This window comes from Elephas maximus, chromosome 10 (assembly GCF_024166365.1).
Source record: "Elephas maximus indicus isolate mEleMax1 chromosome 10, mEleMax1 primary haplotype, whole genome shotgun sequence".
Taxonomy (NCBI): Eukaryota; Metazoa; Chordata; class Mammalia; order Proboscidea; family Elephantidae; genus Elephas; species Elephas maximus.
In genome coordinates, this window is record NC_064828.1 from 85,836,052 (window position 1) to 85,852,724 (window position 16,673).

The 16,673-nt window shown below is 40.7% G+C and overlaps 1 protein-coding gene across 1 annotated transcript in view; it reads right to left on the bottom strand.

The window, feature by feature from the left end:
- The window catches only part of ZFYVE1 (zinc finger FYVE-type containing 1), a 56,907-nt gene extending 56,353 nt beyond the window's left edge, over positions 1-554 (bottom strand). The window contains exon 1 of the mRNA XM_049897993.1: positions 305-554. The gene's annotated coding sequence lies outside the window, so the exon portion shown is untranslated. The remainder of the gene's footprint in view (positions 1-304) is intronic.
- Between the last annotated feature and the right edge of the window lie 16,119 nt (positions 555-16,673).

A 16,673-nucleotide genomic window follows, 5' to 3' on the forward strand; every position in this document is an offset into this window, starting at 1 on the left:
CCGCTCGGATCCCCCACCTCAAGGCATCTCTCCAGCAGGGGGTTCCTCACCCTTCCTTCCTCCCGGACAACACTACCACTACCCGAGGGGCAGGAGCGGAGCCTAAGAACAAAGAAGGCCCCCCAAAATCCCCCCCATGCCGGCAGAGCCCAGAGTCTAATCCATTGTTTATACCACCCCACCCCCACCCCGACCGCACCCGCCCCCCCTTCCTCCTGGGGGCAGCCAGAGCCCCAGGACGGTCGCTCGCCCGGCGAAGGGCCGTGCCCTCTGCTCCCCGCCCGCGGCGGCCCAGGGACCCCACCAAGGAGCTGCTCTGCAGCGGCGAGGAGGCGTCGGGGGTTCACGGGGCGCCGATGGGGGCGGGGGCTGTTCTTTAGGGCACCGAAGGCTCCATCCTCATCTCCATCTCCGCCCCCCTCCTCCTTAGCTGCCTCCCGGGCTTCCTCCTCTCCTGTGTCAGTTGGGATCAGCTGATCGGAGTGAACTTCTCCCAGCTCTGACTAACAGGAAGGCGTGAGCGGTGCAGCCTTGGAAAGGAGGAGTGGGAGGGGTGGACCCTGACGCCGGCGGAGGCGGAGATGCGCGCGCACAGCCTCCTGGGAGCTGTATTTCGCCGCAGGTGCGCCCTCTCCCGCTTCTCGGAAGTGAAGAACCTGAAGGACTACAACTTCCAGTTCCAAGAAGAACGCTCCTGCGAGGAGGCGGTGGAGACAGGCCCCCCGCGCATTTCGGGACTTGGAGTTTTTGCATTGATTGTGGTTTCTGTAGGTTTCAACGCGTTGTTTTGGGTTGTGGCTGACGAAGGAGTGGCGCTAAATTAGAGAACTGATGTAACTACCCTTAGTATAGGTGGAAGTTGGCGAGACAAATAATTTGTTTTCAAGCAACCCCGGTTATGCTTCATTCCCTCACAAATAGGCAGCCTCCAGTTCCCCAATTTTATAGGGCACAAACTAGGAAAGGACCAGAAAGAATTGAAATGATAACAGAATATACATACTTTTGAAAGAATTTTGTTTTCTCTTCATGGGTGCTGTCCACGCCAACCATTATTTTTCTTTACATATTATTTGTCTCACTTTCCTTACATAGTTCCAGAACTTCTGAATTTTAAATCATCTTGAAGCCAGATGGGGTGCATTTTCAGCTAAAGCTTTCAGGCTACAGTGCAGGCTAATGGTTAACACTGTTGTCTGGCTTTTTAAAATGGCCTCATTTTTTTTAGTGTTTTCACTTTTTTTCTTTTTCCATTTGTTTCTTGGAACAATACTGAGAAAAAGCCTGATATAATGAAGAGAGCTCTGGTCTGTAATGTCGAAGACTGGGTACTTGTTCTGGAAAAACTCCTGACCATCATAAGAAAAAATCAGATTGAAAATAAGGGGTTTTACAGCAACTAAATCATTCTGAGACCAGAAGAACTAGATGGTGCCCGGCTACAACCAATGGCTGCCCTGACAGAGAACACAACAGAGAACCCCTGAGGGAGCAGGAGAGCAGTGGGATGCAGACCCCAAATTCTCATAAGACCAGACTTAATGGTTTGACTGAGACTGGAAGGACCCCGGTGGTCATGGCCCCCAGACCTTCTGTTGGCCCAGGACAGGAACCATTCCCAAAGCAAACTCTTGGATTGGACTGGACAATGGGTTGGAGAGGGATGCTGGTGAGGAGTGAGCTTCTTGGATCAGGTGGACACTTGAGACTATGTTGGCATCTCCTCCCTGGAGGGGAGATGAGAGGGTGGAGGGGGTTAGAAGCTGGCAAAATGGACACGAAAAGAGAGGGTGGAGGGAGAGAGTGGGCTGTCTCAGTAGGGGGAGAGGAATTGGGAGTGTGTAGCAAGGTGTATATGGGTTTTTGTGTGAGAGACTGACTTGATTTGTAAACTTTCACTTAAAGCACAATAAAAATTATTAAAAGAGAAAATAAGGGGTTTTAATGCTCTAGTTGAAAATAAGAGACCTCACCTCTTCCCCTATTCTCTCCGAATTCACTTTAGATAACTTGTAAATTATTTCTTTGTCTCTTTGAAACAATATGTAAATCTAAGAGGTCTCCTCAAAGATCTGGCAGCTACCTCTTCTAAATTAACTTCAGGTGAGCCTCCCTCAGCTTCCAATTTCCTGGAAGATTAGCATAAACTCAGGTGGCTCAGCCCTACCTCTGGGCCAGGAAGATTAGAAAATTAACAGTTGTCTTGAAAACTTGAATATGATGGATTGTATCCCTCTAAGAATGGTGTGGAAGAAAAGAGTGAGTGGAGGGAGAGAGCGGGCTGTCTCACTGGGGGAGAGTAATTGGGAGTATGTAACAAGGTGTACATAAGTTTTTGTGTGAGAGACTGACTTGATTCATAAACTTTCACTTAAAGCACGATAAAAATTATAAAAAATAAATAAATAAATAATGGTGTGGAGGTGTCAGACCTCCTCCTCTAATTTCACAAGGAGAAACTCAGGATACAGTTCTTGATCAGGATATCCCCTTGCCCTCTGTTGTTGGGCCTTGCTAGGGGCTTTGTCTAGCAAGTGTTATAGCTCTTAGGTCCGTGGATCAGCAAGCTCCACCAAAGGCATCTGACACCAGTCTCCTGGTTCCTGCCATCTTATGTCACTATCACTCTTGCTACTGATGCACCGCTGTCTCTTGCTATCTTCCATGTTACAGCTATCTCCTGGATCTAGAAGATTCTCAGCACAGGGATAAGGATGCACAGTCATAAGGATGCACTCTGCTCCCTGCTCTTCTTCCTTGGTGGTAGTGAGGTTGCCTCTTCTGCTCCGGTATTGGCTCTCTTTTTAGCCTAGTGGGATGGTAATACTGACCAATCCCCTCATTAGGGATCGCCCCGCCCCCCCACAGGGGTTTCATGCATTATTATTAGCATTTGCATTATTAGCATTATTAGCAAGTTGTTCAACTCTTGGTGGGCCACAAGTACCTGATTTGCACAGTCCCACCCAATTGGTTGCAAGCCTACTGCAAATTGCTACAGAAAGCCTGTGCAGTGGAGTCTTCTTTCATAGTCAACACTACCTGCTGCCCTGTACACCCCATAGCCCAGGCCTCTGAAACCAATAGGACAGACTTCCCAGGGAGTCAGTTCTGGTCTGTCTGCTCCCTCTTTCAATCAGTGATAAAGACTGCTGACTGAGGCTGCTGAGCAGGCATCTTGACAGCCAACATACTACTTCGTGGGCTCTGATAGCAACAGCTAGACCACCCTGGGGGTCCATTCATAGTGTGACTATGCCTCCCCGAACCAGTAACTGTTGGCTGCTGCACTGGTACAAAATCCTACAGAAGGTTCTCTACAGTAGAGTTAGAAGGTAGGTCACCTAAATGGAGGCTGCTCCCCAACCACCACAGGGCCACTGGGGCTCTGAAAATAACAAGACAGAAGTCTCAGAGGTCCTTCTGGGAAGTGGCAGCCCTTCCTCCTCCTGAAATGGAGGAAATCAGCCTGTGCTTCCCCAAAATATCAGCTCAGATATAAGCAGCCCCACAAAGCAAGGAAGAAAGCCTCAGGCAAAACTAGAGGGCAACATCCAGCCCCAAAATGGGCTCACTGGGTATGAGTTTTCTAACTAAAAATGTAACTGCAGAAACAGAGAAGGGAAGGGAGTAATAACCAGAGAGGGGGGCTGCACCCCTGTGGACAGATTGATTGGTACATAATGTCTTGCCTGAGGGGCAGTGCCCACTGGTGGACAGACTGACCATAGCATGTTCTCTGGTATGTTTGGGAGAGATTGAAAGTTGAAAAATGAAATGTGGAACTTTTGAATCCCAATTAAACCTGAGAGGGAGAGCAAGCTATCACAGAGAGAGAGAGTAAACGGTAAGCATAGGCCAAAGGATCTACCCACATAAAAGTTTCTTGCAGAAAATAGTACAGCCAAAAATGTCAAATATTGGGGAAAACTGAGAAAGTTAATACCCTTTAAAATTCCAATGTCCTACAAAAAAAAAAAATCACAAGACACACAAAGAACAGAGAAACAATGGTCCATCCAAATCAACATGATAAAAGGAGTGAAAATGTATCTAAGGATGAATAAATAATGAAAAAAAGAAAAGAATATAGTACAACAACATCAAACATAATTAAAGAACTAAGGGAAAACATAGACAAAGAGCTAAAAGAAATAAGGAAAACAGTGCAACAACAAAATGAGGATCTAAAAAAAGATAATACAACTGAAAGGGACAATAACTGAAATGAGAAATACAATAGGACTTACCAACAGATTTAATCAGGGAGAATAAGGAATCAGCAAATTAGAGGACAAGATAGTTAAAGTTACAGGCACTGAAGAACAACAAGAATGGAGGCTCAAGAAGGCTGAGCACATTTTAATAAAATTGTGGGACAACAATAAGAGAACTAATATACACATCATGGGAATTCCAGAAGGACATGAGTGAGAGAAAGGGACAGAAAGAATATTTGAAAGAATGACAACAAAAAATTCCCCCTAGGACATGAATCTACAAATTCAAGAAGCTCAAAGAACATCAATCAGGATAAACCCAAATAAATCTACACCAAGACACATCATAGTTAGGCTTTCAAAAATTAAAGATAAAGGGAGAATCCCAAAAGCAGGGAGAAAGAAGCAAACAGTCATATACAAAGGATCCCCAATGAGATTTAGTGCCAATTTTCCTCAGAAACACTGGAGGCCAGAAGGCAATGGAAGAATATAGTTAAAATGCTGAAAGAAAAAGATTGTCAACCAAGAATATTATATCCAGCAAAAATATCTTTCAATCATGAGGGTGAAATTCAAACATTCCCAGACAACCCAAAGCCGAGAGAGTTCATATCCACCAAAGCAGCCCTACAAAAAATGCTAATCAGAGTTCTGTAGATGGGATGGAGAAAACACTATAAAGTAATTCAAAGCAATACATAAAAAGAAAGATCCCTAATAAAGAGAAAAGCATGGACATGTACAAGGGCCAGTAATAAGGTATTCGTGCTCAAGAATTCTAAAAGTTTTGTCCTTTGTGCTTTTTAATAACAAATACATAAAAGGCAAGAGCCCTGGTGGCACAGTGGTTAAGAGTTCAGCTGATAACAAAAAGGTCAGCAGTTTGAAACCAATAGCCATCCCTTGGAGACTCTACAGGGCAGTTCTGCTCTGTCCTACAGGGTTGCTATGAGTCGGAATCGACTCAGTGGCATCTGGTTGGTTGGTATATAAAAGGCAAGAATAAAATTTTGTCACAGGGAACAAGAAATATAAAGATGTAATTAGTGGTAACAAAAACTAAACGGGGGAAAGGAATGGTATATAGAATCTCTTGTATGTTACTGAAGTTAAGTTGGCACCAACTTACCGTAGAATGTTATAAATACAACTCTTAAATGTAATATTCATAATAACCACTAAGAAAATTTGTTTAAAAAAAATACACAAAAGAAAAGGAGGATGGAACCAAAAAGGCTCATTACAATAAACCAACAAAACACAAAAGCAAGCAGTACTAAAAGACAAAGAAGGCTTAAGATGCAGAAGAAATAAATAACAAAATGGCAGAAGTAAGTCATTTCCTCACAGTAATTACAGTGAATGTAAATGTACTAAATGCTCCAATCAAAAGGCACAGAGCGGCAGAATGGATCAGAAAAACATGATTCAACTATATGCTATTCACAAGAGAAATGCCTTAAACCAAAGGGCAAAAATAAGTTCAAAGTGAAAGGGTACAAAAAAATTCTATGTAAATAATAATCAGACGAGAACTAGGGTTGCAATCTTGATATCAAAGTAAACTTTAAGACAAAACCTGTTAGAAGAGATAAAGATGGACTTTATATGGTGATAAAAGAGTCGATTAATCAAGAAGGTTGGGCACCTAAATATATAAACACTGATAGAATTAAAGGGAGAAATAAATTGTACTACAATAATAGTTGGAGACTACAATGGATTGAATTGTGTCCCCGCAAAATACGTCTCAACTTGGTTAATCCATGTGTGGTTGTCTTCCATTTTGTGATTTCCTATGTGTTTTAAGTCAAAATCTCTGCCTGTGGTTAAAAAGGATTAGGATGGGATGTAACACTCATGCTCAGGTCACATCCCTGATCCAATATAAGGAGAGTTTCCCTGGGGTCTGGCCTGCTCCACCTTTTATCTTACAAGAGATAAAAGGAAAGGGAAGGACACAGAGAGTGGGGGAATTTACACTACCAAGAAACCAGTGCCAGGAGAAGAGTGTGTCCTTTGGGCTTGGGGTCCCTGTGCAGAGAAGCTCCTAGTCTGGAGTAAGATTAACAAGAAGGTGGACAGAGAGAGAAAGCCTTTCCCTGGAGCTGATGCCCTGAATTTGGACATTTAGCCTACTTTACTGTGAGGAAATAAACATTTGTTAAAGCCATCCACTTGTGGTATTTCTGTTATAGCAGCACTGGATGACTAAGAGAGAATTCAATACACCACTTTCAATATTGGACAGAATATCTAGAAAGAATATCAAAAAGGAAACAGAGGACCTGAATGACACCGTAAACCAATTAGCCTCAACAGACATATATAGAACACTACCCAAAAACAATACAATATACATTCTACTCTACTGCACATGGATGATTCTTTGGGATAGATCACATTTTAGGTCACTAAGTAAGTGCTGATAAATTTTAAAAGATTGGAATCATACAAAGTATTTTCTGTGACCACAACAGAGTGAAGCTACAGATCAATAACAGAAAAAAACATGGAAAATACACAAACATGTGGAAATTAAACAACACACTATTAAACTATCAAAGAGTCAAGGATAAAATCCAAAAAGAAGTAACAAGTTTCTTAGAATCAAATGAAAATGAAACTACAACATATCAAAATTTATGGGATGCAGCAAAGGCAGTACTCAGAGGGAAACAGATAGCAATAAACGCCTACATAAAAAGATAAGAAAGCTCTCAAATTAACAGCTTAACTCAACAACTCCAGGAACTAGAAAGAGAAGAGTAAACTAAACCGAAGCCTACCAGAAGAAAGGAAATAAAAAAGAGCAGAGCAGAAATAAATAAAGTCAAAAACAGAAAGAAAATAGAATCGATAAAACCAGAAGTCCGTTCTTTGAAAAGATCAATAAAATTGACAAACTTTTACTGAGATTGGCAAAGAAAATATGCAAATAACCCAAATAAAAAATGAAAGAGGGGACATTACAACTGACCTGATAGAAATAAAGAAAATTATGACAGAGTATTATTGTTATGGATTAATCATGTCCCCCAAAAATGCATGTCAATTGCTAGGCCTTGATTCCCAGTATTGTGTGATTGCCCACCATTTTGTCTTCTGATGTTATTTTCCTTAGTGCTGTAAATCCTACCTATATGATGTTAATGAAGAAGGATTAGAGGCAGTTATGTTAATGAGGCAGGACTCAATCCAGGAGATGAGGTTGTATCTTCAGTCAATCTCTTCTGAGATACAAAAGAGAAGAAAGCAGAGAGACAGGGAGCCCTCATGCCACCAAGAATGAAGAACCAGGAGGAGTTACGTCCTTTGAATGAGGAGTTCCTGCACTGAAAAGCTCCTAGACCAGGGGAAGATTGGTGACAAGAACCTTCCACCAGAGCTTATAGTGAAATAAAGCCTTCCCTGGAGCTGGCACCCTCAATTTGCACTTCTAGCCTCCTAGACTGTGAGAGAATAAACATCTCTTTGTTAAATCTATATTCTTGTGGTATTTCTGTTATAGCAGCACTAGATAACTAAGAAAATTATGAACAACTGTACAGCAACAAACTGGTTAACTTACATGAAATGGACAAATTCTTAGAAACACACAACCTACCCAAACTGACTCAGTATATAAATGGATGTTCTAGCAAGGCTCTCACTCTGGATCCTGCATTCAGCTCATCTTACCTCTGGTTCTCGGGACTTGAGCTAGCAGTTTACCTGTTAATCTTAGTATTCATCAGCCTCTGCAGCCTGTGAGCCATCAGCTTGCTGTCGTACCTGCCAATCTTGGGACTAACTGGCCTCTGCAACCTGTGAGCTAGCAGCCTGCCATGTGATCTCACAGTATTGGGTTCATCAGTCCCTGCAGCTATGTGAGTCAGGAGGAATCTGATGCCTGATGCCTGACCCACAGATTTGGGACTTGCCAACCTCTACAACCATGTGAGCCATTTCCTTAAGATAAATCTCCCTCTCTCTCTCTCTCTCCCCACACACAGACACACACACACGTGTATGTTTGTATATATGTATGTATATATGTTTCACTGGTTTTGCTTCTCTAGAGAACCCAGGCTAAGACAAGTGACCTCAATAAATGGTTCTGGGAAAATTGGATTTCCACACACAGGAAAATGAAACAGGATTCATGCCTCACATCCTACACAAAAAACAAATTCAAAATGGATTAAGGAAGGATCTACACGTACAAACCAAAACCATAAAATTCTTAGATGAACAAGCAGGGCCATCACTGTCAGGCCTAGCTTTAGACAATGGATTATCTAACAATAGCAAAACTACAAACAGCAAAACACAAAATAAATAAATGGGACCTCATAAAAATTAAAAATTTTTGTTCATCAAACGACTTTACCAAAAAAGTGAAAAGGCAAGTTACTGACTGGGAGAATATTTTCAGAAGCCGTATATCTGACAAGAACCTAATAACCAAAATATACATAAAACTTCAACAACTTAATGACAAAAAGACAAATAACCCATTCATAATATGGGCAAAGGTCTTGAACAGACATTTCACCAAAGAGGACATTCAAATAGCCACCAAACACATGCAAAGATGCTCAGCATTATTAACCATCAGAAAGAAGCAAATCAAAAGCACAACGAGATACCATTTGACTCCTACTAGGATGGCTAAGATTAAAAAAAGAAAACAACATAAAATAACAAATGTTGGTGAGGACGTGGGGAAATCGGAACACTTAACCCTTTGCTGTTCGGAAAGCAAAATGGTAGAGCCATTGCGGAAAACAGTGTGGCAGTCTCACTAAAAATAGAACTAGCATAATGAGGCAGCAATTCTACTCCTAGGTATATACCGAAAAAACTTGAAAGCAGAGACTCAAAAAGAGACTTGTACATCAGTGTTAATTGCACCGCTATTCACAATAGTGAAAAGATGGAAATAACTTAAATGCCCATCAGCAGATGAATGGATAAACAAACTGTGGTACATACATACAATGGAATACTCAGCCAATAGGAGAAATGAAGTCTTGATACATGCTACAGTATGGATGGAGCTTGAAGACATCATGCTGAGTAAAATAAGCCAATCACAAAAGGACAAATATTGTATGATCTCACTTATATAAAAAGACAAGAAATGGCAAATGTATAGATACCAAGGTTTACTAGTGGTTACCAGGAGTGGGAGGGAAGGGAAAAAGGGGGTTAACGATGATGGAAAGATAGTATTGATTAAGGGTAGTTTTGCACGGCTAATTATTGTAATTGCTGTAAATAAGCTGTATGCCTGTAAAAAGTTGAATTGGCAAAAGTTGTGTGATAGATATATTCACAAAAAAAAAAAACAGTAGCTGCTGAGGCTGCTTATGTATAACCAAACCCCTCATGGGATTTGGTTCCTTGGTGTAGAGGTTTAGGGTCATGGTTTCATGGTGCATCCCAGTTAATTGGCCTAATAATGTGTTTAGTGCTTCTGATCTACCTCCTAGTTCATTGTGCCACACCTGGGGTCTTAAAAGCTTGCAAGCGACCACCCAAAGCATAACAATTGGTCTCTATTCAACTGGAGCAATAGAGGAAGAATAGAGTCAGGAATAGGAGGATATGGAATGTGTGGCAAATTGCTTCCATGAACAACTGCCTCCTCTTCCATGAGACCAGAATTGGTTGGTGCCTGGCTACCATTACTGAACATTTCGATCAAAGATTCCATAGAAGAATCCTAATCAAACAGGGAAAAATGCAGAACAGAATTTCAAATTCTCATGGAATCCAGACTTTCTGGAGCCATGGAGGGTGGATGAACCCCTGAAACTATTGCCCTCAGATAATCTGTAAACCTTAAACCAAAGATATCCCTTGAAGTTGTCTTAAATCTGAAAAACAGTTTAGCTTAACTAATAAAAAAAAGTCTGCCTTGGGGTTTGGGGACCATGGTTTCAGGGGAAATCTAAGTCAATTGGCAAAATAAAATCTATTAAGAAAACATTCTGCATCCCACTTTGAAGTGTGGCATCTGGGGTGTTCAACGCTAGCAAGTGTCCATCTAAGATGCACCAATGAGTCTCAACCCGCCTAGATCAAAGGAGAATGAAGAACACCAAGGACACAAGGTAATTACGAGCCCAAGAGACAGAAAGGGCTACATGAACTAGAGATTACATCATCCTGAGACCAGAAGAACTAGATGGTGCCCAGCCACAACCGATGACTGCCCTGACAGGGAGCACAACAGAGAACCCCTGAGGGAGCAGGACAACAGTGGGATGCAGACCCCAAATTCTCATAAAAAGACCAGACTTAATGGTCTGACTGAGACTAGAAGGACTCTGGTGGTCATGGTCCCTAAACCTTCTGTAGGCCCAGTACAGGAACCATCCCTGAAGCCAGCTTGTCAGACATGGATTGGACTAGACAATGGGTTGCAGAGAGATGCTGATGAGGAGTGAGCTACTTGCATCAGGTGGACACTTGAGACTATGTTGGCATCTCCTGTCTGGAGGGGAGATGGGAGGGTAGAGGGGGTTACAAGCTGGCAAAATGGTCACGCAAAGAGAGACTGGAAGGAAGGAGCAGGCTGTCTCATTAGGAGGAGAGTAATTGGGAGTATGTAGTAAGGTGTATATAAGTTTATAAGTGAGAGACTGACTTGATTTGTGAACTTTCACTTAAAGTACAATAAAAATTATTAAAAAAAAAAAAGTCTGTCTTGAGCATTATGCTCTTTTAAGAACTATCTGTATGGGATCAAACTGACAACAGCAACTCCAAAGATTAGACGGAAACCTTAGGGGGCAAATGGTTCACATTAACGAGGGAGGAACAACTCAGAAAAGGAAGGTAAGAATGGCTGCACAACTCAAGAATATAATCAATGTCAGTAAATAGTACATGTAAAACTGTCGAATTGGTGTATGTTTTGCTGTGCTATTCTCAACAACAAAAAAATAAATAAAATTTAGGAAAATAAAGAAGAATTTGTCATGCAAAGAATAGTTGGAGCACACAGAAGGCAGAGAGCTGAGACTTCATTGAGCTTGCAGGTTATATGACTGCTTTTATTTCTACTTGCTGGTAAAATCTTATCTAGTAATGATTTGCTTGTGTGGCAAAAAAAAGTTTTACTCTGCCGATGAAGAAGAGTTGGACAATGCTGGCATTTCATCAGTTTTGGTAATAACTCCACTTCTGGAAAGTTCTGAATCATCTGGATTATTCCCGGGAATGGGGATGGCATTTCTAGCCAGAAAATCAGTGAGAGTTGTCTGTATGGTCCTTTTCTCCTTTTCTTTATGTATTTCACAGTAACATCTCATTGCCTCACAAATCTGCCTATTGACTTTAGTAAAGCAATCAGCATTTGGGTCCATGTTTTCAAGCAACTGAATCCTCTGACTTAATTTAGAAAAAACTTCAGCTAATCCTTTTGCTGTAAATTTTTTTGACAACTTATCTCCTTCCTTTTCCTCAGTATTTCTTTCTTCTTCTGCATTTCCTTCCTCTTCAAAATTTAAGTCCTGATCCATCAATTTCCCTTCTTTGTGATCTATGAGCTGTTTCACATCAGTGATATCAAGTTCTAAATTCAGCATTCTTGCCAAATGGATGATTTTTCCATCGATCTTTTCCATTATATTATCCTGACAAAAACAACAACAAAAAAGGATGGTCATAAGTGTGGTTTGTTGTAATATGAATACATTGTAAATCAGGGACTACCTGTATATAAAGGAAAAACTGAAAGAAATGAAATAAGACAAATCCACAAAAAGAGTTAGAAATTTCTATACTCCTCTATCATTAATTGACAGAACATGTAGGCAGAAAATCAGTAAGGATACAGAAGACTTGAATGACATTAGCTTGATCGAATTACATTTGTAAAATACTCCACCCAGCAACAACAGAATCTACATTCTTTTCAAATGCACGCAGATCATTCATCAAGATAAACCATATCTGAGGCCATAAAACAAATCTGGAAGAACTGAAAAATTCAGTTTTTGAAAGAATTGAAATCATACAAAGTATTTTCTTTGATAATGGAATTAACTAGAAATTTATAACAGAAATATATCTGTAAAATTCCCCCAAATACTTTAAAATTAAACAACACACTTCTAAATAATGCTCATGTCATGGATTGAATTACGTCCTGCAAAAATATGTGTATCAATTTGGCCAGGCCATGATTGCCAGTATTGTGTGATTGTCCACCATTTTGTCATCTGAAGTCATCTTCCTATGCGTTGTAAATCTCATCACTATGATGTTAATGAGCTAGATGAGTGGCATTATGTTGGTGAGATCTACAAGATTAGATTGTGTCTTAAATTAATCTATTTTGAGATATAAAAGAGAGAAGCCAACAGAGAGACGGCGGACTTCATACTACCAAGAAAGCACTGGTAGCAGAGTGTATCCCTAGGATCTGAGGTCCCTGTGTTAAAAAGTTAAAGATTGATGACAAGGACCTTCCTCCAGAGCCAACAGAAAGAGAAAGCCTTCCCCTGGAGCTGACGCCCTGAATGTGGATTTGTAGCCTACCAGACTGTAAGAGAATAAATCTCTCTTTGTTAAAGCCATCCACTTGCGGTATTTCTGTTACAGCAGCACTAGATGACCAAGACAGCTTGGGTCAAAAAAGAAATCGCAAGGGAAATTAAAAAGCACTTTGGACTGAATAAAAAAAAAAAAAAAACACATAAAAGCAGTACCTAGAGAGAAATTTAAAGAATTAAATGCTTATCTCAGAAAAGAAGATCTCAAATCAATTATTTACGGTTTCCATCTTTTTTTTAATTGTACTTTAGATGAAGGTTTACAGAACAAACTAGCTTCTCATTAAACAGTTAGTACACATATTGTTTTGTGACATTGGTCAACAACCCCATGATATGTCAACACTCTCCCTTCTCAACCTTGGGTTCCCTATTACCAGCTCTGCTGTCCCTTCCTGTCTTCTTGTCCTTGCCCCTGGGCTGCTGTGCCCCTTTAGTCTCCTTTTGTGTTATGGGCCTGTCTAATCTTTGGCTGAAAGGTGAACCTCAGGAGTGACTTCTTTACTGAGCTAAAAGGGCATTCGGGGGCCATACTCTTGGGGTCTCTCCAGTCTCTGTCAGACCAGTAAGTCTAGTCTTTTTTTGTGAGTTAGAATTTTGTTCTCCATTTTTTCCAGCTTTGTCCAGGATCCTCTATTGTGATCCTTGTCAGAGCAGTCAGTGGTGGTAGTCAGGCACCATCTTGTTGTGCTGGACTCAGTCTGGTAGAGGCTGTGGTAGTTGTGGTCCGTTAGTTCTTTGGCCTAATCTTTCACTTGCATCTTTAGCTTTCTTTATTCTCCCTTGCTCCTGAGGGGCTGAGACCAGTGGAGTATCTTAGATAGCCACTCACAGGCTTTTAAGACCCCAGACAGTACTCATCAAAGTAGAATGTAGAACGTTTTCTTTATAAACTATGTTATGCCAATTGAGTTAGATGTTCCCTGAGATTAGGTTTCCATCTTATGAAACTACAAAGACTAGAGAAAATTAAACCCAAAATAAGCAGAGAGAAGAAAATAATAAAGATACAAAAAACAAAAACAATAGAGAAGGCATTGAATTCAAAAGATGTTTCTTTGAACAGAGAAAAAAAATTGATAAACCTATAACTACCATAGACTTAGGAGCCCTGGTGGTGTAGTGGTTAAGCACTCAGCTGCTAACTGAAGGGTAGGTGGTTCCAACCCACCAGCCACTCCACCAAAGAAAGATGTGGCAGTCAGCTTCGGAAATAATTTTCAGCTTTGGAAACCTTTTGGGCAGTTCTACTCTGTTCTACAGCGTTGCTAGGAGTTGGAATTGATTCAACGGCAGCGGGTTTGGTTTTTTTTTTTTTTTTTTTGGATAACTAGACTTTATCAGGAAAAAAAGACAGAAGACACAAATTACACTACAAAAAAGAAAAAAAAACACTACGAATCCTGCATACAGTAAAAAAAACAGTAAAGAAATACATTATGTCAATAAATGTACAACTCGAAATGGTCAAATCCCTTGTAGGACCCAAACTGACAAATCTCACCCCTGAAGAAACAAATAACATTAGTAACCTTTTGTTATGGATTGGATCCTGTCCCCCCAAAGTATGCACTGGAATCTTAACCCCTATACTTAGAGATGTAATCCCGTTTAGAAATTGGATTTTCATTGTTACTTTAATGAGGCCATATCAGTATAGAGCGCGTCCTAAACCTAATCACTTCTGAGTTAGAAAAAGAGCAGAATAGACAGAGACGTATGTACAAATGGGGGAAGACAGACGCCATAAGAGGGTCACCAAGGAACCGAAGAACACTGAAACAGACAAGAATTTTCCTCTAGAGCCAACACCCCGAATTTGGACTTCTAACTTCCTAAACTATGGAAAAATAAGTTTCTGTTCTTTAAAGCCACTCACTTTTGGTAGTTCTGTTACTGCAGCACTAGGAAACTAAAATCCAAAAACCCATTGCCGTTGAGTCGATTCCAACTCATAGCAACCCTATAGGACAGAGTAGAACTGCCCCGTGGAGTTTCCAAGGAGCGCCTGTTGGATTCAAACTGCTGACCTTTTGGTTAGCAGACGTAGCTCTTAACCACTACACCACTAGGGTTTCCACTAGGAAACTAGACATTATTTACTAAATGAATTCATAGCTAAAAAAGCTTTTCACAAAGAGAATTCCAAGCCCAGATGGTTTTGCTGGTGAATTCTACCAAAGAATTAAGAGAGAAACCATACCAGGGCTACACAAATTCTTCCAGAGAACAGAAGAGGAGGGAACACTTCCCAACTCAATTTATAAGACCAGTATTATCCCGATACTAGATTTATTAGAATCAAACAAAGGTATTTCAAGGAAATAAAACTACAGACCAATTTTCATCACAAAGATAAACACAAACAGCCTTACCAAAAGTTTTGTAATTCAAATCCAGCAATACGTAAAAGAACAATTTATCAAGACCAAGTGAGATGTGACCTAGGAATGCAAGGATTCTATAATACTTAAAGATCAAACAATATAATTCAACATATTAACATACCAAAAAAGAAAAAAATATATAATGATCTCAAAAGACATCAAAAAAAGCATTTGACAGGAATTCCAGGAAGATGTGGTGTGAGCGGGTCTAAGATCCTGATCCTCCCACACAACCACCAAGAAAAGCAACTAGAAATCTGTAATCTCAACTCTGTAAGAATCTGAAAAGTAAGCAGAGGATTGAAGCAACTAACCACACACTGAAACAAGAAAAAGGCAACCTTTAAATTGTAGGAAAATCTCTATTTCTACTGTCCCTGCCACTCCCTGTCCTGGTACGGCAGCCAGGCAGGTGCAAGCAGAAGCCAACTGCGGCTTGTGTTCAGAAACTGGGCGTCCTGGTATTGGCTGTGAGTTAGTAGGGCTGACTTGGTGGCAGACTGTTCAGTGTGTCTGTTGTGGTCTGTCTGGGAGCTTCTTGAAGGACTGAAGCCTCATCTGGCCTGAATCAGAGCTCACACAGGGTAGGGGAGGGAGTGGCAAGACTGTAAGGACTAAATTATCAGGCTTTGATTGGGCTATAAGTTTATCCCTGTGTCCTAAGGGATAGCCTGGTTAGGGTTGGGCCTTCCTATCCAAATTACATGGATGTGCAGCGGAAAAATTGGTTTATTTTAAGATATTTGGAGTGCAATTACTAAAGAGAGAGAAAATATTAAAGTTATCAAGAATTTCATTTTACACAGATCCACAATCAATGACCATAGAAGCACCAGTCAAGAAATCAAATGACATGCAACACTGGGCAAATCTGCTGCAAAAGAGCTTTCTTTTCAATTGCTTCATATGCATGTGAAAGCTGGACTACGAATAAGGAAGACCGAAGAATAATTGATGCCTCTGAACTATTTTTTTTTTTTTTTTACCAAAAATTTTATTTCTTTTATGGTGTTGGTGAAGAATACTGACTACACCATGGACTGCCAGAAGGATGAACAACTCTTTTGGAAGAAGTACAGCCGGAATGCTCCATAGAAGCAAGGGTGGTGAGATTTCGTTTCACATACTTTGGACATGTTATCAGGAGGGACCAGTCCTTGGATGAAGACATTATGCTTGGTAAGGTAGAGAGTCAGCGAAAAAGAGGAAGATCTTCAACCAGATGGATTGACACAGTGACTGCAACAATGGGATCAAACATTGCAAAGATTGCGAGGATGGCATAGGACCAGGCAGTGTTTTGTTCTGTCACAGATCGGGTCTATAGGGTCACTATGTGTTGGAATCAATTGGACAGCACCTAACGACAACAACAAATACCTTGATCATACCATGGGCAGTTTCCTTAACTTTTCTCTCCCTCAAACTTTCCACTTTTCCCCTCCCCCGAATCTCTGTTAACATCTTCCTCTTCTTCTTGGTTCTGAGATTCTCAACTAGAATGTAAGCTCCAT